The sequence below is a fragment of the Protopterus annectens genome, chromosome 9.part0, assembly GCF_019279795.1.
Source record: "Protopterus annectens isolate FY-2018-M chromosome 9.part0, PAN1.0, whole genome shotgun sequence".
Classification (NCBI taxonomy): Eukaryota; Metazoa; Chordata; order Ceratodontiformes; family Protopteridae; genus Protopterus; species Protopterus annectens.
In genome coordinates this window covers 774542693-774566624 of record NC_056743.1, presented here as the reverse complement: position 1 = coordinate 774566624, position 23932 = coordinate 774542693, and the positions used below count along the sequence as shown (strand labels likewise).

At 38.4% G+C, this 23932-nt stretch overlaps 1 long non-coding RNA gene across 1 annotated transcript in view; it reads right to left on the bottom strand.

The window, feature by feature from the left end:
- Positions 1-23932, bottom strand: part of LOC122811516 — a 69271-nt gene that overhangs the window by 4579 nt on the left and 40760 nt on the right. Inside the window, exon 2 of the long non-coding RNA XR_006366264.1 lies at positions 21284-21311. This is a non-coding gene — a long non-coding RNA (uncharacterized LOC122811516). The remainder of the gene's footprint in view (positions 1-21283; positions 21312-23932) is intronic.

The following is a 23932-nucleotide window of genomic DNA, read 5'->3' as shown; positions in this document are numbered from 1 at the left end:
GTTCCTTTGGCTATTTATGGCTTGTAATTTGTTAATTTCTATAATGTGTGTAACTTTTATTGCTGGAGCTTTTCTCCCCGGGCCTCTGCTGAAAAAGGACATGTGTCCAGTCAGTCTTTCCCCCAGTAAACAAATGTTAAATAAATAAATAAACTGGTATGTATCCAGGGAAAAAAGGTCACCTATATAATTGTCTATTAGTTCAGTTATAATACGTGGGTCTATATCACATTGTCGAACTCTTAATTTATTGAATACCTCTTCTTCTTCTTCTTTTTCTGGTTAGGAGTCGCCACAGTGGATCACCTGTCCACTCATGATTGGCAGTGGAGTTTTACGGTGTCGAGTTGCCAGCCCGGTGCCCAACCTTCCACAGAAGGTACACACATGCACACACTCACGCCTAGGGCCAATTTAGAGCATCCAGTCCACCTACAGCATGTCTTTGGAATGTGGGAGGAAACCGGATCACCTGGAGGAAACCCACGCAACCACAGGGAAGACATGCAGACTCCACACAGAAGGCGCCCCAGCCAAGAATCGAACCGGAGAACCTCTTGCTGTGAGGCGACAATGCTAACCGCTGCACCACCATCCTAATCATGTAAATACCTATTCAGCAAATGACCTAGTCATCAAAGTAGAATTCATCAATTCATCCCTCCAGAATCTACACCAACCCTATCGCACCACCAGACCACTAAGATCCAGTAACACAAATCACTTGCAGATCACTAAAGCCAATAACTCTGCTGGTGAAGCACTATTCTCTTGCACCATAGCCAAATTATGGAACTCCCTCCCACCCACAATTACCTCCATACCATCATGCACCCACTTCAAAACTTTACTAAAAGCGCACCTAAAAACATGCTGGCTATGCCCTTGCAACTCCCACTCTAATATCACCCTCCCCATCCAACCACTACCTTTCTTTCCACTCCACTAACTACCTTGATTATAGCAAGCTCAGATGCTCATAAGCCAGTACTTATTATACAACAGGAACTTCTTCTTGTAACATTTGTTAATGTCTGTTATGCACTTCACAGATAAAGATTCTAGTTGTCTACTGATGTACTATGTTCTTCATCTGTAAATATGTTATAAGTAATTGCTATGTAAATTGTTAATCGCTATGTAATCCAATGTAACTACTGTCTATTTATTTTAACTGTGGAGCTTTTCTCCCTGGGCCTCCACTGAAAATGGACCTACATCCAGTCGGACACTCCCGGTCAACAAATATAAATAAATTAATTAAATAAATAAATAAATCAATCAATCAATCAATCAATCAATCAATCAATCAATCAATCAAAAGATTTTTACTTGGCCATCCTGAAAAAAACATTGTGTGACTGAGATGCCAGTTGGCCATGATTTACCCATTACCTCATTGTAGTGTGATTTCAGAGTTGGTATATTGAAATTGCAGGAGGCGCAGGGGGGTGCACCCCCCTGCAAAAACTTGAAAAAAGTTTACCTTTTATGGTGTTGGCCAAGTAAAATCTTTCAATGAATTCCACTTCAATGATTAGGTCATTTGCTGAATAGGTAGTTTGACAATTAGGCTTCGAAAATTAGGTATTCAATAAATTAAGGGTTGGACAATGTGATATAGACTCATATAACATTCCATAGTCTTGTAACTAATATTACTGAGACTAATAGGCCTGTAATTCTCAGGGCCAGCAAGGTGACTACTTTTATGTAAGGGCACCAAAACTGCCATTCTCCTCACCTTGGGAACATAACAATTGGAGAGAGAGTCAGGCTGCAGAGTTGATGGAGGGGTTTTGCTGGGTGGGATTTTGCACTTCTCAACAGACATTCAGGAATATTGTCAGGACCCACTGGAAGTAGTGTTTTTAAATTGGGGAGGTGCCAAAAGGACTTGGTCTCAATTGATTTAGTGGAGGGTTGGGGGGGGGTAATGGAGAGGACAGAGGGGAGGGTGGGTAGAGTGGAGCATTCATGTTGGTATTTTGCAGCAATCACATGCTCTTAGTCCAATCATTACTGATGACTACTGTTTCACTTATAAAGAATTAGGTTTACAGCAGGGGAAGTGAGAAACTGAGCAAGTTACTGGTACATTTTTGGAATAATCTCAGTCAGGCACTGTGTAAAATAAAAACAAACATAAATAGGGACTCCTCAAAAAACTAAGAGTGCCAGTGGCCCAGACAGAATAAATCAAAATGCAATACCCACAGTAGGATTAAAAGAGTCAAGCACCACCAAAACATAGCAGATTCAACAGCTTTAAAAGCCTTTAGAAAAAGGTCAGGATGCCCATCAGGATTAATAAGGCTAAAGGAGTCATTATGATTAACAAAGCTGGAGAGTCCAACAGGGTTAATAAAGTCAGAAAGCCCTTAACATGATTAATAAATCTACCTCGTAGTTCTAACCCAGTTTACAAACAAACTACACCAGAAAATAAATAGATAAATATGTCTGGGTCAAATGAACAAAACTAGGTGATGCCCAACAAATCTAAAAAAAGGTGGACAGTCCTGGCACATTTAACAAAACCAGTAGTTCACAGCAACTTTAGCAGACTCAAGAGGCCTAGCAGTTTAAATAATATAAAAAAGCCCTACAATAATTATCATAGTCATGGGCCACCAGAATTAATGGAGCCAATATATCTGTATTACCATCAAAGGAGTCTGGCCATCCCCATAATAATTAACAGGATAGTGGAGAGAACATCATCACAGTAGGACACAAATGAACCGGTAGACCCCAGTAGGTATGACAGTGTCTGGGACATCAAATTAAATGAAACCACTAAGCCTCTCTTTATGACTAACTTAGCACTGCATGTATGGAGTGCGGCTTTTGTGTGACACTTTGAAATTATTTTTCAGTGCTGTTAAATGGCTTGAGATTTTAAAAGACAGCAATAGTATTTCTCCTTGTTTTGTTTTTTTTTTTAATTCTGTTGCATCTATTGTTACCTTTATGACTTATTAACTACAAAGTGTGCTGAAAAAGTTTTTGTTTTATTTTTCTATTAATCATGTAACTGAGTTGAGTAGTCCAACAGGACATTGCCCTTTTCCAATAGCTGCAGGTGGAGAAAAAAACTTACTTCTGACAGACAGCTGCATATGATTCAGTCATAACAAGAAAAACAGTGATAATAGGTACATCCCAGTACAGTAGACTTATTACTTACTGATGCTGCCTTTTTAAATTATTGACAATCTTCTTCTTTTCCCAGTTAGGGGTCACCACAGCGGGTCACCTGTCCACTCATGACTGGCAGTGGAGTTTTACGATGTCGAGTTGCCAGCCCGGCGCCCAACCTTCCACAGAAGGCATGCACACACTCATGCCTAGGGCCAATTTTGGAGTATACAATCCACCTACTACGTCTTTGGGATGTGGAAGGAAACCCATGTGACCACAGGGAGGACATGCAGACTCCGCACAGAAGGCACCCCAGCCGAGGATCAAACCGGAAAACCTCTTGCTGTGAGGTGGCAACGCTAACTGCTGCACCACCGTGGCCATCCCAAATTATTGTCAATCTACTACAGCCTAAAGACATGTGTAATGTATTTAAGGCTTGTTTATATAAAACATCAATACATGGATCAATAGTTGTGTGATAGGTAATGAGAAGAAAACCCTTTGCACCAGTTAAAAAATCATCAGGGGTAGCCTTAACATTACCAGCAAGAAGCATTGATATGTAATTTGGGTCAACAACTGTCAATGTTTTGACAAATTATGTTGTTGTCTTTCGGCTTTTCCTGGTTAGGGGTCGCCACAGCGGAACTCCATTCCGCTAATGATTGGCAGTAGATTTTGATGAACGCCGAGGTGCCAGCTCAACGTTCCACCTTCAATGAAGGCATGCCCATAAGTTTAACAAACATAACAAAATTATTTGACTGACTCTTGTTTGGAGACCCCTCTAAACTACAGGTCTGACCAGTAGCTAAAGGTGGCTGTAGCAGTAGCCAAGGAAAATGAAACTGCAATTTACATTTTTTCTTATATTTTCTTATAATTCAGTATCAATTCATTGTGGAGCTCGTTAGACTGCTGTGACATCCAAGCAGGTAATGTGGCTGTCTCTAGGAGTCAGAAGTTGTGATTGAGTTTGTACAATCTTCTCATGTTGACTCTGGCTCCCTTACCACTGCCAAAGACACACACACATTAACAGGCCACTGTAAACTTATCACTGGATTTGTGGGCTATCTGTGTAAAGAAGCATTTGGTTCAGTGGGATTTACCCAGGATAGTAAAATGTAGTAAATACTTAAAATAGTATGCACTGTGATTTACAGCAAGGCAAACATAATTAGGTGGCTTACAGTATTTTAGTACTATACGATCAGTATTACTGCTATGAGTAGACATATTTGTTTACTTTTTTTTTTTAGATATTCCTCTGGAAACCTTCAGTGAGTTATTATATTTGCTTTCCTGAAGAAGCTAACTAACAGAGGCCCTGTTCTGTACTCCATTTGTCAGTTAAGAAATGCTTCCCACTATACAATGACCTTCTTTTCTTGATAAATGTTTAACTTCTAGTAGAGCAGTAGGCAAAAGAGAGGAGAGACCATTGTTTACTTTCTCATTCAAACCAATTGACACTATTATGATGCAGTTTTCACATGAAGCCAGCAGTAAATGCATTCAACCCATAAAATAAAGGGAGAACCCATAGACACTTGGTAATAGGGGCAGTACAGCAGGCTGCATAAAAATGGTTCATGGTACCATGTCCGATATTTGTGGCTTCCTACTGGCTGTGAGAGCATAGTACACAATGCCAGAAAGGAACTACTACGACCAGAGGTCGGGAACAAGGTGCAGGGACTGGCAGCGTTAGTTACCCAAACATTAAGCATAAGACTTAAAAGACTTTCACTGAAGACAACAGTAGATTCAGCCATCCTCCTGCCTTTCCCACACAAAGCGGTTTAATTGTATGTCTGGAACCTGCTTGTTAGTGAGCCAAAGATCTCAGCAGGAGTAACGTCTGGCAGCAGTAATAATCGTAGTAACTGCCTCAGTCACACAGTTAAATTATGTGCTGTAAAAATCAGCACGTACATCATGAAGACGCAAATCACTGAATAAAGCCTTTTACGTCAGTAGGTGATAACACTAACGTTAGTGAGAAAATAATGCAATAAGACCTTCTCCCCCAATTCTGCAGACAATTGCCATGGAAACTGTCGGTAGGCTCATTCCACCAACATGTTTTGTAATATGAGAAAGTAAATATGATGCTGTCACTAGGCCTCAGCACATGAGGTTACGTAGAGGTTATTCCTGTCCACATGACTGTGTCACTTTAGCAGTATGGGTCAGCTTGCTTTTTTCCACGCAGATAGAAACTTAAGACTGATAGCGATGATCGCCATGTCAGATATGCAGAAGGTAAGATAATATGATCTACGCAATAGGCAGCACTGATGCACCGGGAAGTGCCATAATTGTTTCTAACACCCTAGCTTATGAGGGTTTACTGGATTTGACATCTGTTCCATGGAGTGCTAATGATGGGACTGTCTTCACGATGAATTGATAGTGTGGGAAAATGAGCTGCAGGTTTGATGCCTCACATCAGATTGTGGGGCTAATATACGAGACTAACAATGCAGTTAGGAGTATGCTGCCTAAAGAAAGTCACAGTCCTTTTAATGAGAATTCTTTCCTTTACCTTTCTGCTTTCACACAGTTCCACTGTCCTCCCCTGATTTTTATTTCTGCTAGCTTGTACCTGAGTGATAGAACCAGTCATGCTTGTTCCAACCTTCTGTGACAGAGTGTTTTATGCCAGTGCCTGAGACAGTAACTGGGTATGGGACAATAGTCTGTCTGAGAAGTAAAACATTTTATTCATAAAGTTATATACCCTGGAAATTTGTGCAGTGTTAAACCAATCCTCATTCTTTGTGTAAGTTTACACCTTTGTCCAAAATCTGTCATCACATTACTGCTGTTCAGCTGCACTGCTGGCCAACAAGATGGCCCCTCCCTCTACAGTGATAGTGGTCATCCTGGCTGCAGGTGAAAGCAAACATTCCCTGGTACGCTCACTGCCTTCAGCAACTTAAGTTTGTTCTCAAACTCTAGTCACTTTTGACAAACAGAACAAAACAGTTCTACCAGTGTCACACCACACTATTCCTTTACTATCATTTCAACTGAAGTTCTTTTCTGCCCACTACTGTAATTGTTCTCGCTAGCTTTAATGACTGGCACCTCCGTCACTGAGATAAAAGCATGCATGCGTTTGTTTTCTAACAAACAAGCCGCGTGATAAACATATTAGAGAGATGTACATCCCACTGTGCAACACAAGGCAATTTAATTGTCATCTAGCAGATGTCTGAGAAAAGACTTGGACTGGGGGAAGGTGTTACGATGTAACAACACAGACTGTCTCTGATAATATAAACTTTGCTTTGTGTTTCACAAAGACTGCTACTGCATGTGACTGTTTTTCTTTTCACTGAATAAAGGCTTTTTTTTTTACTTCTCATCGGTGCTTGGTGTTAAGAGTACAAAGCATATTTTCTATCACATTAAATCCATTTTGTTGTTTTAGCAGTGTACTGTTTGCAGATTATGATTTGACACTATCTTTTGCTTGTTGCATTAATATGTGTATTTACTTAGTATTTTGTATCTGGCAAAGACACATTAGAAACAACTGCCTAATCACAGATGTGACATAGGCACTTTGGTCTCTTTAGCAAGTGAAATAGGAAAAGCTGCAAAATATTCAAGTCACGGCTCTAGGAATCAAACCTGGGCCTGCAGGGCATAACTCTATGCCAGTTGAACCATAACTGTACAACAGGAAATTACACCAATGTTCCCTTGTGATAAATGGAGCTACATCAATTCCACTATACTAACAAGAAAACTTTGAAAGAAATTACACAGCAGTTGTTATATGCTCAGACATCATACCATAATTTCTGTACTTTAAGTAGGACTGTAGCATTATATGAGACTTTAGAAAGTATGCTAAAGCTGATGATAGGTCATCAAGCCACATGCACAGGTGCATGAATTTATCTGTGAGCTACAGCTGTTGCTTATAGAAGAGCACAGTGTCCTTCATCAATATAACAGAGAGCTGTGCTTCAAAAAGAACACAACAAAATGAAAAACTTAAAACATAGAAACTGAAATACCGAGACAATACAGTAAAAAGTTTTGTAAAGGACCACACAGGAAGTTCATTTATTCCAGGATGTGTTAGAAAAAGCTCAAGATGAACCTTGTCGTAATGACATCAGTCTGATAAAACCACAATGTAAACAGAGTAGTTTGCAGCATTCAGTCCAAGGAAAGTCCCCTTTTCCTAGAACTGCTCTCAAACTAAATCTTGGAAAAAGGCAGAATATTATTATATCCAATAATATGAAAGTGGCTTATAAGACAGTTAATGACCTATAACCACATTGCATCCTTTAGAAGTTGGTTTGATTCTCAGAAACTCTGCTTGCATCACAGGTCAGTAATAGAAAATTCTTTTAACAAGCATAAAAAAGTCAAATAAGGGAGTTCCAGTGCTACATATATTTTTTTAATAAATTGATACAAGTTATTCCTGTTGTTTTCAGATAGTGTAGGTATGTGCATTTAACAGCCAAGTTCTAGTTTTCCTTAGAAAAAAAAAATTATAGTCAACAGCAGAAAAAAAAAGTACAGAAATGGCAAGGTGGTGTCGGAAAAAGTGAAGAGGTGTGTGAGACAAGTTGTCTTATTGGTATACCCAGGAAAAATAAGCATATAATGGAACAAGGAAAGGCAGACTACTTTCAGTAAAAAGCAATGTGATACCAGATTTATCATTTTAAGTTACAGAATGAGGGGAAGAAGGGGACGCACACTTCAGGACAGAAAAGGCCACATCTGCTTTGCTCTGTCATAATGCTTTGGTACACGTCATTAAGGAAATGCCTAGTCTGTCTATGTAAACTAATGGACTAAAACCTGATTATAACCAGAGTTCAACAAGCACCTTGGGTACTAGAAAAGTGAGATGCGGAGGATGGGAGTGTGTGGACAATGAAAGCTCACCCAAATGGGGGGGGGGGGAGTGGTTATTGTCTGCAACCATGACAGCAGAGCCTTGTACAGCACTGAAAGGGTTAAGGCCAGGGACATGGGCTTGTTAATCCCAAGCTGGTGATGGTAGCCCATATAACTCGTACATGAAAGTATGCATAAGCAAAGGGAGAGTGTAAGTTGCACTGCGGTATTGCAAGAGCTCATGGCAGTCAACAGGGACAGGATTAGGGCCCTAAACAGAAATGCCCTCATTGCCAGGATGTCAGCAAGGGCACAAAAAATCCTTTATGGCTGACTGAATGAAGTCCCTTCTGCTCAGCTCTCACCCCAGGACTACGGATGCCCAATATAAGGGAAGACATGGACTTAGAACAAACTGTGGAGAGGTATGAAAATTGGCAGGCACTGAGGCAAAGGGATGAAAACGAATATGAAATCTCAGCAGCATGGTTATTATGATCTTGTTCCTAACATAGATTGTGTGTGTGTGTGTGTGTGTGTGTGTGTGTGTGTGTGTGTGTGTGTGTGTGTGTGTGTGTGTGTGTGTGTGCATGCAAATGTGTGCATGGAAACCAATGTAAAAACAAGTGCAACCTGAATTAAGTGGAAACAGTGAGGCAAAGTTTTATTACACAGCACAAAAAAAATAGTGGTTTCAGCCTAGAAACTGGACTTTTAATTTATAACAAACATGCAAAGTTTCTGAGCCATTTAAAATTATACAAAAAGACTATAGTTTTATGTGAAGGGGTCTACTTCAAAACATTGAATTGTCATAACATTGAAACTCAAAACACTGAGACCATAACATCGAAAGCCCAAAACAACGAAAACTCAGAACATTGAAAGTGTGCATCATAACACAGAAAACTAAAATGCACATGTAAATAACATCCCCTCCACCTATAACAACAAACTAAGAAACACACTTTTTACTATGTTTCACCCCCCCCATAAATTAAATATACCAACTTCTAGATCGCACTGCAGTAGAAAAAAGTTAATTTGCTAACCCCACTGTAACATGATCACCATACAGAATGTAAATATATGGATGTGTTGCTTTCATGGAAGTTAAGTTAGTGTTCTGAGAAGTGCTAGGAGAAGTGAGTAGGGGAACAAATGTTTATTTTGTCAATCTGTACTTGTTTTTAGGCCATACAGGTAAGTGATTTAGACATTATGTTTACATTCTGTATGGTGATCGCGATACAGTGAGGCCATGAAATTAACTTTTTTCCACTGTAGTGCGATCTTGGAGTTGGCATATTTAATTTATGAGGGGGGGGGGTTGGAGGGTGCACGGGGGCTTGCCCCCTTGCAGAAACGTAGTAAAAAGTGTGTTTGTTAGCTTGGTGTTGTTATAGGTGGAGGGGATGTTACTTACATGTGCGTTGTAGTTTTCAGTCTTAAGATGCAAAGTTTCAGTGTTCTGAGTTTTCGTTGTTTTGGGTTTTCGATGTTATGGTCTCAGTGTTTTGAGTTTCAATGTTATGACAATTCAATGTTTTGAAGTAGACCCATGTGAAGGCATAGATTAACTTCTGCTCCAACCATATTCCTATGTTTTGGAACTAATGAGCACATATTAATTACATGGTTTCATTAGCATTTGCTAATTCTGAAATAATGAAAAGAGAATCTGATGAAAAGGACAAAATAAAAAAATTAGAACAGGCAAAGAACCTTAATGTAATTAATCTAGCTAGATTAGGTTTCAAAAGTTATAATAACTGCTTTCTGCACTCTGGAACAGTATCCATTTGTCCAATGCATGACAGAAGTATATAACTTTAATTAGACAAATTATAGTAAAAAAAAATACCTTAAAAACAAATTGTACTGATTTTTGTTTTTATCATTTCTAGCACAAAGGAGCATCACTGTAAAATAAGTCATGTGATCTTTACTTTTATGGCATTATGATCAAAGAGAATTTTTCTCACAACAAACAGCACATGATGTTCATCTGCAATTTCAAATTATAGTGCACCACCTACAAACTTAGAGCAATGTGGATGTTCACAATATACACTGTGATCATTCAGCAGACTGATGGACCATCTTATGTATGCATTGACTAGTGGACTTGGTCCTTAAGGAATTCCTTAAAAACTAAGAAGAGAGTTTACTTCAGTAAACTTTGGAAAAGCCTGTTTGAAGTAATTCTGTGTGATTAAATTATGGTGATTGTATAAAACTTACCTTACATCTTTTTTTTTGTTATCCTTTTTATCCTTGTCTGAGGAGTTTGTATTTCATAATGCAAGTTTCAAGTGAGGTTGCTAATATTTAGTCCTATAACTAGTGACACTGTGTAAATGCTGTCATGGTAGCTTTGTAAATATTGGTTTCTTTAGGTTGTTGTTGTTAGTTAGGGTACTATGCATACCTCAATATATACTACTCCTTTCCTCCGTTCAACGTATTAGGCTTTCATGTTTATCTTTTTCCTCCGAACAATGTTGCAAGCCATTCTGTATGTAATATTTGTGTTTTCTCATTGTTTGTACCACTACATGTATGCATGGTTTATATTATAAAATAAAAAAATTTTTGAGGAAAAAAAAAAAAATTCTGTTTAACAATCTACATACCTACAATCTTTCAGCAATAACATATTTCTTAGAATAAAGGTAATCTGTGAAGATGTCAAAAAAAAAAAAAAAAAAGGAATTCCTTAAAAAATAGAATAGTGGAAAAATGCTGATGGAAGTAACAGAGGTGGGGTGCCAAGAGCAATTACACTGCCAACAGCCTCTGTTTATGATCTGATTTAAGCCTGGATTAACAATGGTGCAGTCATATGTGAGGAAATTGCTAACTACATAAGAACTTGGTCATTTTTTTCACATATAAATACACATTTAGGTCTTGTGGTATTTGTTTTAACTTGGCTTTTGCTAACTAGAAAAGAAGGTAAAAAATGTGCACATTACCTTTAACTTAGGAATGTAAATATGAACTTAAGCACACCCAGCTCAACTAAACCATATTGCAAATGTTTTGTTGTGAACTGTGAAATGTGACCATTATACCAAAGATATCTCCTTTTTGCTTTTGAAGACATGCTGTAAGATTTTTAAATAACAACCAATCAGCAAAGTTCAGTTTGATATCTCATCAAAAGATCACTGCATTGTCATAGTGCCTCATTTATTTCCTAGAGCTGTTTGATGGCACAGATTCTGACAAGTTATAAACCCAGGGTGTATATCAAAAATGTTCTTCTTTCAGCTTTTCCCGGTTAGGGGTCGCCACAGCGGAACTCTGGTTTGCTAATGATTGGCAGTAGATTTTTTTATGGTGCTGAGGTGCCAGCTCGACACCCAACCTTCAACGAAGGCACGCCCATTCACGCATGTCTTTCGGACGCCACTTGACCATGCAGGGAGGACATGCAGACTCCACACAGAAGGCACTCCAGCCGAGAATCCAACGGGAGAACCTCTTGCTGTGAGGCAACAATGCTACCGCTGCACCACCGCGGCTTACTCCCCAGGGTGTATATCAAAAATAATGTATTAGAATTCAGTTCCTTCTTGTTTAGAGGGAGGCCAAAGATAACAGCAGTAAATACAAACCGGTAATGTTTTTATTATCATTTTCTGCTAAGGAGCAAGAGACACAACGGGTAAATTTTACATACAAATTTCTTAAAAACGTTTCCAGGTTATATTTTCCACTAGATCTTTTTAATGGCAAGATGGATATTGGGTGATAACTGGGTGCAACAATTAAAGTTTCTGCCTCACAGTGCTTGATTCTGTGATTTGGTTCCCTGCTAGGGTACCTTCTGTGCAAAATCTGCATATTCTGCCTAAGCCCATGTAAGTTACATGGAGTTAAGTAAATTGATGACCTTCCAAGCTGCCTACAGAAGTGTATGTGTGTGTGTGTGTGTGTGTGTGTGTGTGTGTGTGTGTGTGTGTGTCTGTGTGTCTGTGTGTGTGTGTGTGTGCACTTGCAAGTCTATGTATACACTGTGATCAACTGGCACCCTGTCCTGGACTAGTTCTGTGCCATATGCCCATGGAGTCCTACAGTAGGAATACTCTATCTCACAACCATTAATAAGACAAAGAAGTTAATGGAAAATCAGTGAATGAGTCAAAACAAAAGGAACTTTGGGACAAAGCAGTTCTTTCTCTCTCTTTCTGTTGACTTCTCCATACTGCAATATGACAGAATTAAGCTGCTTACAGCAGACAGTCCACTCACAACAGAGTATTTACTTTAACTTAAAAATAGGTACTGTAATATAAAGGCAGATGGACTCTACAGGAGCGTCAAGGAAAACTATATATACTCTAAAATATCCTTTGGAATAATGAATTTGCTAAAAATCTTTAAAAGTATGTAGGGAATCCAGAAAGAATGGTACTTAATGTTATATTTCTTGAACTCGTATTTGAGGTACCAATGGTGATTTAACAAACACTGTATGGGTATAGCTCTGTCTTGAGCATTGGTCAAAATACCCTGTGATACTGTGCGCACTTTGCAGGATTTTACAGTAAAATACATTGATCTGATCTTACTTAGTTTGTTACCCATAGGAACATGCCTCTTTCTGCATCATGTTCAAAAACCACTGATCTAGGTCCACATTTTTTTGTTACTGAGGGGAGGATAAGAAATACTTTGTTTCCCTGACAACAGTCTTACGACAAACTGAGACAGCAGTACTTCAGAAGGAACTAATGCCCAAAAGAGGTAAAAGGAACTAAATCGTCTGCATATAGAGAAAAGTGTAATGATCCATGAAAAGATGAGTGAACTAGAAACTTCAGTAAGATTTTACTTCACAGGTTGAGAGCATACATTTAAAACAGGTACATTTGATGGAATAAATAAATAAACCAGGTTTATCCACTTTAGTATGAGTGATTTATTTATAAGTTTAGAATTGTTTCCAACAGATAGTCAGTTATTAGACATTACACCTAAATTTCAACCTGGGAAGCCAGTTACAAAAGGAAGGTGCTAATAAACAAGACTGGCCTTAAGCTGATTGAGGTAACTGGGTGCAATACGGCCCATGTTATTTGTCACTGTAATCTGCATTACAGCTTCTTCTACATGAAACTGTAGCAAGCTGCTACTACAAATGTAACAAGCATCTTGCTACAATTAAAATACCACACACTGAGCTCTTCAGTACTTCAGAAGTGACTACAAACGCAGTACTAACATTTCATTAACAAATGTGGGTACTGCACTCCTGCATCATCGGCACCTGCCAGTTGCAACCTTTGACATTTTCAGGAGGACGGGGAAAAAGAGTCTTCTATTTGATCATCAAAGGGAAAAAAAACAAACAAAACAAAAAAAAAAGTTCTTCTCTGTGGCCATAGCACCATGACAAGTTGCTTGGTACAAATGTAATAAGCAGATTCCAAAAGTTAAAGCTACCACATACTGTCACTTTTTTTTGCAGAAAGTCTTTGATTGAGTTGGCCTTACATGGGATTAATATGTTTTGTCGATTTATCGATGAGGGAAAAAGCAGGTGTAGCTGAATGAAAATCAGCTGATGGAGAATTACGTCTTTTTTTTTTCATTTTTAGATCAAGGAACAGTACGGATCAGGGAGATTATCCTTTCCTTAATGTTGTGCAATCTGAGTTGGTATATATAATTTGCAGGGGGTGTGAGGAGTACACTCAAACAGTGCTTTTGTAATTTTTCTCAGTCGTTTATGACTCGATAATTTTATGGTCAACTATTTGCTGTGAACCAATTCTTTGTTAATTTGATAAGAAGTTAGGATTCCATATATATATATATATATATATATATATTCACACATACACACACATGTCAAGTGTGTGTGTGTGTGTATATATGTGTATATATATATATGTGTGTGTGTGTATATTATATATATATATATATATATATATATATATATATACATACACACACACACACACACACACATATATATATATATATATATATATATATATATATATATATATATATATATATATATATACATACACACACACACACACACACATATATATATATATATATATATATTCATTGAGAGTGTGCACAAACAGGGACATGTGTAGAGATCAGTCTTATACACAAAGCATATACCAGGTTTGCCACTGTGTCAGTGAGTATGTCTGTTTTAATGTTTGAGAGATGGGTTTTGTGCAGGTAAGGTTTTAGTGAGTTGCTAAAAGCATGCAGTGTGTATCAATCTGGTTTATATGAAAGGTCAAAAGATAGTGGTGAGCATGGGATTTGCAGTGAGTGTGGTCCATGTTTGTGCTGTGCTTCACTGAGTAGTTCAATGATAGCGGTCTGTGTGTGTGCATGGTAGTAAGGTTGTGAGTGATTTGAGGTTGTTGTGTGTGGTCAGAAGTTTGCAGTCTATCTGGGCTTTGTTTTATGAGGTAAGTATGTGTAAGTAGGAAACACAGTGTATATTAGTTGTGCACTGTGTGCCAGGTGAGTGCAGTCTGTGTGTGAAGGTTATGCAAGACAGGTGTTTGTGCAGCTATGTTTTGAGATGCACATACCAAGGTTAAGTGTGATCTCAGTATTAGTTATACAAGTTGTAGGGGATGTGGAGGAGACTAACCTTTGCCATGGTGGCATAGGTGGCTTTCTCCATGTAAAAAATGTATTTTTGTTTGTGTTTTTGGGTGCATGATTGTTGAGTGGTAAGGTTAGTCTGTGTGTGTTAGCATGCAAGCAATGGGCAGAGTCTTGATGCATAGACTTGCAGATGATGTTATTAGCTGATGGGTGTGTGTGTGTGTGTGTGTGTGTGTGTTTCAAATAAGTGGTTCTGAAGTGTACAACTGAAATTTATTACCACTAGTCCAGTCTTGAATATGCACATTCTTATAATTCATGAGCTCAAACTGTTCAATTTTAACAGCAAGTGTGACAATAAAAGAAATTTTTTGCAGTGTGCAAGTTTCCCTGCCCCTTCCTTTTACGTTATTATTCTCAGTCAGAGGTCAGTGTACCTCAGAGACAGATCAGTCCCTAACAGGAAATGTGATGCCTGCTTCACTTGCACCACAGGGAGCCCCAGCGTCAGATCACCCACTACCACGACTTACTAATGTGAAAGTCTGTACAGTCTCATTACACACAGTACCAAGCACAGAAACACAAGCATGCATTAGCTATGCACACAAAAATAGATACATATATATTTATTTATTCCATAATGTATGGGTAGTTTCATTTTCATTCCATTATAAGGCCAATAATTTTTGTGCACCTAACTTAATATAATTTCTACAAATGTCTTAAAAAGATGAAAAAAACTATTTTGTGTAAGTTATGTATACCCAGTTCTGTCATGACAAGATTGTTGATTTCCAAACAGTACTTTTCCAAAAAAAGAATAAGCTGCGGTGGTACAGCGGTAGAGTTGTTGCCTCACAGTAAGAAGTTCTCCTGTTCAATTCTCGGCTGGAGTGCCTTCTGTGTGGAGTCTGCATGTCCTCCCCGTGAGTGGCCTCCAAAAGACATGTGTGAATGGGTGTGCCTTCTCTGAAGGTTGGGCATCGGGCTGGCAACTCGGCACCATAAAAAAAAAACTACTGCCATTCATTAGAGGACTGGAGTTCCGCTGTGGCAACCCCTAACTGGGAAAAGCCGAAAAGACAAACAAAAAAAAACTTTTCCAAAAAAAAAGAATACCTGTCACCCATTGAAAGAATTAATTGTAGTTGCTTGCTGATATGAATAATAACCATAACTAAAGGGAATCACTCACATATAGTACCTGTTATGCCATCATACCTTACTGAACACAATGAGAAGTCTCTGAGGAATTCCTATTTTTGTGGTGCACATTTCTGGAGTATTTGCTGAGGATCAGATCACTTCAAGGCACATTCAACTATTTTAAAGTATTTTTAACTTCTTTTCATTTCTGAGGGGCAACACTACTGCTGCCCACTGGATCCCTTACTTGCATATGACTTCATCCTCCCCCAGTTTTTGTACTTCATTGAAGAGACACTCTGGCATGTTCCTTCATCAGCAGACCCTGCCCCCCAACCTGGGAAGAAAGTATCTATAGTCTTAAGTTGCCCCTTTCTCCAGTGAGAGGAAGGCAGGTCTTATTTACCTATGTCCCCTGAGGATAGTGTGCAATAATGTTATTTTGTGTTATTGACCTTCATTTATCAGGAAGTCCAACTGGAATAATATCCCATTTTCAGCAGAGGCCTGAGAAAAGTTTCACATTGACATAATATGGTTACAGTTAAATAATGAAGTTACAAAAACCTAACGCAGGAGAACATACTAATTAAGCAAACATTTCACAACTTAAGTTCATACAGTGTGAACATATACATACAGAACGGAAATATTTGGACAGCTAAGTTGAAAAAATATCATTGTCAATAGTTAAAGTATTCCTAAATTATACTTCATAGTGATGACATCATTCACAATGAGCACAGACCTTGGAACAGAAATGACTAGATAAACAGTCTAGGCAAAATTACATTTGTCCTTTTTCTAAGAATTAGATTGACTATGTTCATACGGATGGAATTAGTAAGACATATGCCTCTACTACTTCAGCTTGGGGAAGTGCAGGAGCACAGCCAAGTTTTATGTAGGATGCCTTTTAGTAGGTGTTTGAGATGGAGAAGTTAGAGATAGATCTATATTTTTAGCAACTGAGTGTAAGTAGAGGCTTTGGCCATATTTGTGGGGCTGAGATGTTCATTAGATCAAAGTTGTCTATTAGGGTGATAGGAATGGAGAATAGGACTAGATGTAGGACTTTGTGAATAATGTTGTGTGTTGAGATAAGCTGTATGTAATCTAAGTGGTGCAGCAATTTGGTTCAGTTCAATGGCTTAAGGGCTGTACAGTGGTGGATTTGGTATTTGTTGGTGGCAAATTTTGCGTGCCTCCATCTTATTTTTAACTGTAGCCTGAATGTTGGTTAGGGTATGTGCATCATATAAGAGAGGGTGGGTAGTGGCAAGAGTAGTTTTGGTAGTGTTGCTAAGGAATTTTTTTATGCCTGTAGAGTATTCCTAGTTTTTGGTGAGTCTTTTTGTGTTATTTGAATAAGCAGGTCATATATAAGTTTATGATCTATAATCACTCCAGGACGTTTTTCATGGAAGACTACTTCATTTTCAGTTTTGTTTAGTGAAAGGATTTTGAAATCATTTTGTCAGGTACGTGTGATTTGGGGAAAATAGCAGTAACATTGTTTTTTTTAGATGAGTGGTAGTTGGGCATTATGGCACTGTTTCTCAGCAGAAAAAAAGCTTCTTGTGCAATATGGAGAAGTTGAGGCAGGTTATTAGACTTGCACAGAAGAGAGGAATCATCAGCATATTTTATAAGGGCAACTGGGCCTGCAGAGATATAGAAGTCATTGAAAAATATATTAGAGAGGAGGACACTAAGAATAGAGCCTTGGGATACACCAATGAAGTTGTGCAGGTAGGAGAAGTGAGTATACTGCCATTTTACAGATTGGAGCTTGTCAGTTAAATAGCTGTAATGAAGAAGGGGATCATCCAAGCTGAGACATTTTGTATAAGGGTTTAGGGTGAGAAGGTGTATCAAAGGCTTTAGACAGGTCAAGGGGTAGTGGGGAGGAAACAAGTTTGCCTGAGCACCTGTATTTGTTTATAGTGGCAGTGAATAACAGTAGGGTAGTAGTTGCACTGTGTGCTGGGTGGAAGCCATGACGAGGGGATATTGAGAGATGTTTTTGCAGGAGATAGTGTAGGAGTTGTGCATGAATACATATTTCAAGAATGTTTGTGAGTGCAGGAGTTGTGTATGAATACATCTTTCAAGAATGTTTGTAAGAGGTAATAATTTTGCAGTAGGCCAAAATTTAGAGATGTCAGCAGATATGCCACCTTTATGAAGATGGATAATATATGATTTTCCCATAATGACAGTAAATAGGATTTGGCTATTGGTCTATTGATGCAGTTAGAGACTGCATATGCTATTGCATTAGCAACTATGCATAGGTATTCAGGTAGGAGGTTGTCAGCTGCAGGGAAGTAGGGTTTGAGTTTAACTAGAGGTTTTTTATCATTGATATAAAGACAGGTAATATATGAACATTGCTAGCAATTGATATAGAGAGTAAAATAGATTCATGTGTAGAAGGCTGGGGGGCAAAGGAAGGGGTAGTGTAAATGGTGTAAAGAGAATGTGTTTTTGATCTAAACTGTTAATCACTGAAATACTGGGATCAGAAGTTATTATTTGGGGAGGGATAGCACTTCATGAGGGTGGAGACTCTAGCTAGAGAGGCAATGCTTTCTATTAAGTAGGTATTCAATACAGTAACAATTTCTAGTGGAGAGCTATTGTGAGAAGGACTGGGTTCCTTGAGCCCAGATATAACAGGTTACATATTGATGTCCAGATGTTTTGGAGGGGGTATTTATATGCTGAAATTGTAGATGGTTATAATGTTATTTTTATATCTAGGTTTTTTACTCAGAGTGTGCAATTCTCTATAGAGCTGAAGGTTATATTCGAGCCATTCTTTCTGGGCTTTGTCTCTGTTAGACATTGTGGTTTTGGTCTAGATAGTGAGCCATGAGGAGTGGTTAATTTTTACTTTTCTTTTTTTTTTTTGCTAAGCGGGGCATGGCTGTTTTACTGTATTTAAGACTAAAGTATTGAAAATATTGTAAGTGGAAGAGTTTTCATAGCAGATAATTAAAGGCTTTCAATGTATTGATGGAGTCTTTATTGAATTTGGAAAGGTTTTAGGATGCTTTAAGTTGGTGAATATTAGATTGGTGGGTCATAGTTCTGTGAGTATAGGCTGGCTGGTGGTTTCTGAGGTAATACATTTACTGGGTGTGACATCCCTCCTCTGGGCCAGTAATCAATAAGCCTCAATCCTCACCACTGACACCAGTGGGGAATATTCACTTAGAACAAAAATAGATGCACACAGTATTTTCAGATGCAGCTCTCTGCAGCAAGCACAGTTTCCCTTAAGAGCACACAGACAGTGTACTCTGGTCTTGGGGCTGGACTACCTTTCCAGGCTCCACATAAGACTCAACTTTTCTCTCTGCAGAAATCAGTGCTCTGTGTCCCTGTTCCAAGTAACTGACACACACACTCTCTTTGAGATTTGATTTTCACACACACCAGGGAAAGGCTGGTACAGATTTATCCACTATGCCACCTCCACCCAAACTATAAGGTAGATTTAATGGCACCAGCCAGCTACTTTAAGGCTCTTACTAGGGTACCCAATTACTCTTAGTAAAATTAATACTTATACAAATGGTAATGTTTGACCAAGCGGCAAGACTTTCAGGAGCATGAAAACACAGTGCCAAAAAATAAATGCAATTACTTTCAAGGGTTGAAATATTTTCTAAAAGACCAGCCACAATGAAAGATATAGATATATTTAATAATAAATAATAAAATAAAATACATGAAAATGCTGAATATATATTTACAATAAACACCAGAGTTTCAATTCATATGAAATATAAAAAATAGCACAGATGGAAAGACTCAGACAGATAGAGAAAAACACTACTTTTAATTAATCTCACTATATTTTCCTAACTGACTGAATAATTACTGTTCCCTAGTTAAGTTACTTACCAGAGCAAGGCAAGATGAAGTGGTTGAGTGGTCTTGTCAGTTCCAAAACAGAGTGCTGAGTATCATCTGTCACATCTCTCACTAGTATCTAAATACAATTTCAGTGCTAGCTATAGAATTACATCACATCTGGTTATCTGATTCTGTGGTTCCCACACTACCCCCCTGACTAGAAGCTGAGCCAGGATATTGCACAGATGTGTCACAATACATAGCTAGAACCTTGCTAAAGCTTATTTCAGCAACTGTAGACTGTAAAACCATTCCAGCCCTTTCATCCTTCTTGCAGAGACTAACAAGCCATTCCTGGGAACACCAGGGTAGCAATTAATTCACCACTAAGGACAATAAGAGCAGGATCCCAGCCCAGACATTGCATCTCTGGCTGCATTCAGGCTTGTGAGATAAAATCTTTATGCCCTAAACCAAGTCATTTAATTTCAGGCTATTTTTCTTAAGATTAGCTGGGCTGAGCTTAACCCTTCCCTTCCAGTATCCTTTATTGAAATATACACATTTCATCAGTTACAACAGTACAGTCTGATATAAGTGTATATTTCTTTTCTGTCCAGCAGGACCCACTGTTGATACATTTTTAACACAGCAACTTTACAAATACATTTTTAACACAAACATCTGTACAAATCAGTTTGACATTCAAATGACATATAACTATTTACAAAACTCCAGCTAGTTATGCTGGCATATGTTATACATGTACAGCCCTACTCCCTCTGGCATAGCTGGCACTACCTCACATCACCACACTGAGGTCAGAATCAATATCCAGTTTAGAATTGCACCTTTAATGGTGGTGTTATTAAATTTAGTGGGTGTTTTGATAAGTTGTATGCAAACATCAAGGTTTTTATTAGCTGAAGGAAAGTCTGATGAAAAGTTTTGCCTGTCGATATTTATATCTCCTAGTATGGCACTTTCATAAGATATATTATTAGTTGCCCAAGACAAGATTTCTTCTAAAGCTGATATATTATTTCCAGGTGGGATATAAACTCTAGCAATACACAGAGTTTTTTATTGTTAAGCTTTAGCAGTGATATAAATCTGATGGCATTGTGGAATTTGGCAATGTTGTGTGAGTAGGGTGAGAGATTGTACAGACTCTGCAGTACTCAGATAACTCCACACTCCCTTATGTGTGGTATGTGGCATCTGTCAGCTCGTAGTGTATCCTGGAGGTCACAAATGGCACAGGCAGATGTTCTGCCTTTCACTAATGAGCTAGTTATGGCTCTCTTCATTTCAATATCTCACTGTCTTATATTCCGTTTTAACAAGAAACAATGTAAAATAACCAAACTAGGAGGCATTTCTTACAAACTAACCTTGTACTTTATGTGTGTGTCTCCTCTAGGAGCCATTGATTAGTGACCCACTGACACCAAGCCCAGAAATTTAAATTCACTAAAAATAAACCAACCAAATCTGCAGGTAACAGCATGAAGATAGCATTTTCAAAGGGGGGGGGGGTAACCACCTTGGAGCCTTCCAAAATCCCCTTACTTAAATATCCTAACTTCACAGTTGCACAAAAGCAGCAAAAAGAAACATTCTGCAAAGGTGAAAACAGTACCTGCACATACTGCAATCTTGCACAAAACCTGCAAAGAGAAACATTCTTCAATGATGAAAACAGTACTGACACATACTGCAATCTTGCAATACAACAAACAAACAAAAAAAAATAGGGGCTGATAGTAGTTTCCAGCAAGCATTAGATCTCCAATCTTTCATTTAAGACTTGAAGCCTTGGTACAATGATGTTATTTAGATTAATTCTTGCTATTGACCATTTATTTATGTATTCTGCTTTGATTTGTCACATTCTCATACATAAAGAAATACATAAAACCAACACAAATATACAAGGCGCTTGTGAATATGAACAATATGACAGAATTCAAGAAGATGCAGAAAAGTTGCAGCTCATGCATATAGTCAACTTATAGCCTTCCTGCTCCTAAGAATCAGTTTTATACTTCATCCAAGGCCTATTCCCCTTTCGAATGACTCTAGTTGAATTTAATGACCAAAATTATTGACAAAACTGGCAGATGGATATTGTTTCAGTGGCATATTCCTGCAATAAAGAAAAACATCCTAGCTTTTGTTGTCCTGTGTTTCCGCATGCAGTAGTACCTCAGAAATCACTTACTCATGCTAGAGTGACAATGATACCTGTTTGCGACAGCTCTGTGCTGCTTTGAAGAGTTTCTCCATTCCTCAATGCTGCGTCCATGTCCATGGAGTTGGTAAATACAGGTCTGGGGTGTGCAGAGGAATTGATCCACGCCAAAAATGTTTTTGATCAGTGGTATTAGAATGAATGGCACAGAAGCATTTCATTCAGTTGTGATATCTCAAGTATTTTCTAAGCAATTCAAGTCTTACATAGTGGAAGCCAACTCAGTGGCATAGAGTGAATAAACCATAACTACATCTCCACTGAGCTAGGTCTGAACTGTCACCCAGGCATTCAAGGAGCTGGGTGAAAAGATGGAAGTGAAGCAAACATTTTTCTGCCACAGCATTCAAAAGGTACCCCACATGAAGGAGGCCAGAATATATTACCTTGTGTGAGTACTGAATGCATAGACCTTGACTGGCAGAACATAGAACTATAGCCAGAAATAGCATGAGTATGATTGCAGGTATAGATCAGATAACCAGTATTCCAAGGAGTGCATTAGCTTTTTTTTCGGGGGGGGGGCTTAAAGTTAGAAAGACCCCTGATGACTGCCTGAATGATGTTCTCTTGTGACCAATATGCATGAGGAATGAATTAGTACTGATCAATAGGGAAGGGCTGGGCAAGTTAAGTAAAGGTTGCTGGTTGGCAGGCAGTGTGGTGGGAATTTAAAAAAATACAGATTATGAACTAAATCAAAATACTGTTATTAAGATTCATAAACAGCTCCAAATCCATGAAATAAGTGCTACAATGAGATAGCCAAGTTGCCCAGTTTGGTACTAATGCATTTCAGATACTTGTACCAAACATTCTGACCCACTCATAATTAACGTATCTCCAAACATCCCTGCCACACAACCTGACCATCACAAACAATGTTGTACAGTGACTCTGAAGTGGCATCCAATCTTTTCAATAATTACACCAAACCATACAGATCAGAGCAGCATAGGCCAACACCAGTATCTGTGCACCAGTTTATGAAATGTATTTATTTGCATAAGCAAGAAATTACTGGTGTGCGTGTGTATTGTTACTTTCATGCAACAGTGCTGTATCTGTGTTTACAAAGCTGTATCTAAATTACTCTGGCCATGTGGGTGCCATACTTTAGATCTCATTTACTTGAACCACACCATCAGAAATATGTACTTATGTTGTCCACAGGTGTTCCTGTACAAATACATTTTCAGTGAGCTCTTCTAAATTGCCCTAGCCCCGTGACCTGTGTAAATGAAGTTGTACATGCTTGCATTGTTTTCATGATATCTTTGTAACCATCCATTTCTGTCCACCTACTGAGCCCACACAAACCCACAACCCTGCAGACTGGCAATAATGGTAGTCAGTGACTCCACTGAAGGGAGTGACAAGTATTCACCCCATTAGTGTCTTCACTCTGAAATTAAGAAACTATATCATCTTAACTGCAAGTGTAGTGGTTGTTAAAAGCTCATTATGTACTCTGTCGCTATTACTCTTGTTCTGACCAGAAAGGTCATTTTGCACAGTTACTGTGAAGTCACCTTGGGGGATCATTATATAGATGTGTATGGCCAGTAAGATAACATTCCAAATTAATTTTGTTTGACTGTTCTCAATATTTTGAGTCCACAAATCTGACCTATCATTTGTAGAATGCCCACCTTATGAAGTATTCAGTGTCACTGCAGAACTGTCTTTTAAATTGCTATATTGTAAAACTAATTCAAAACTGCATTAAGGAACAAACTTCCTTGTGAGAGCACACTGTTTCACGAGATCCACCTCTAAAGCCCTTATTCTGAAAATCTGATCCAAAGTTAATGTCAATTCCCTTAGTTGTGAACATGAATTGTCCTACATGCTATTAGAGTATAGTACATGTACATCAGAACATAAGAACATAGTAACACGCAACAAGCAAAGAGGCATTAGATGTGATGTGCATTCAACAAGAACCTTTACAAAACTGCTGTAATATAGTCACATGGCACACAGATGCAGCTACTGGTAACACCCCCCTAAAAACACAACTACCATATTATCACT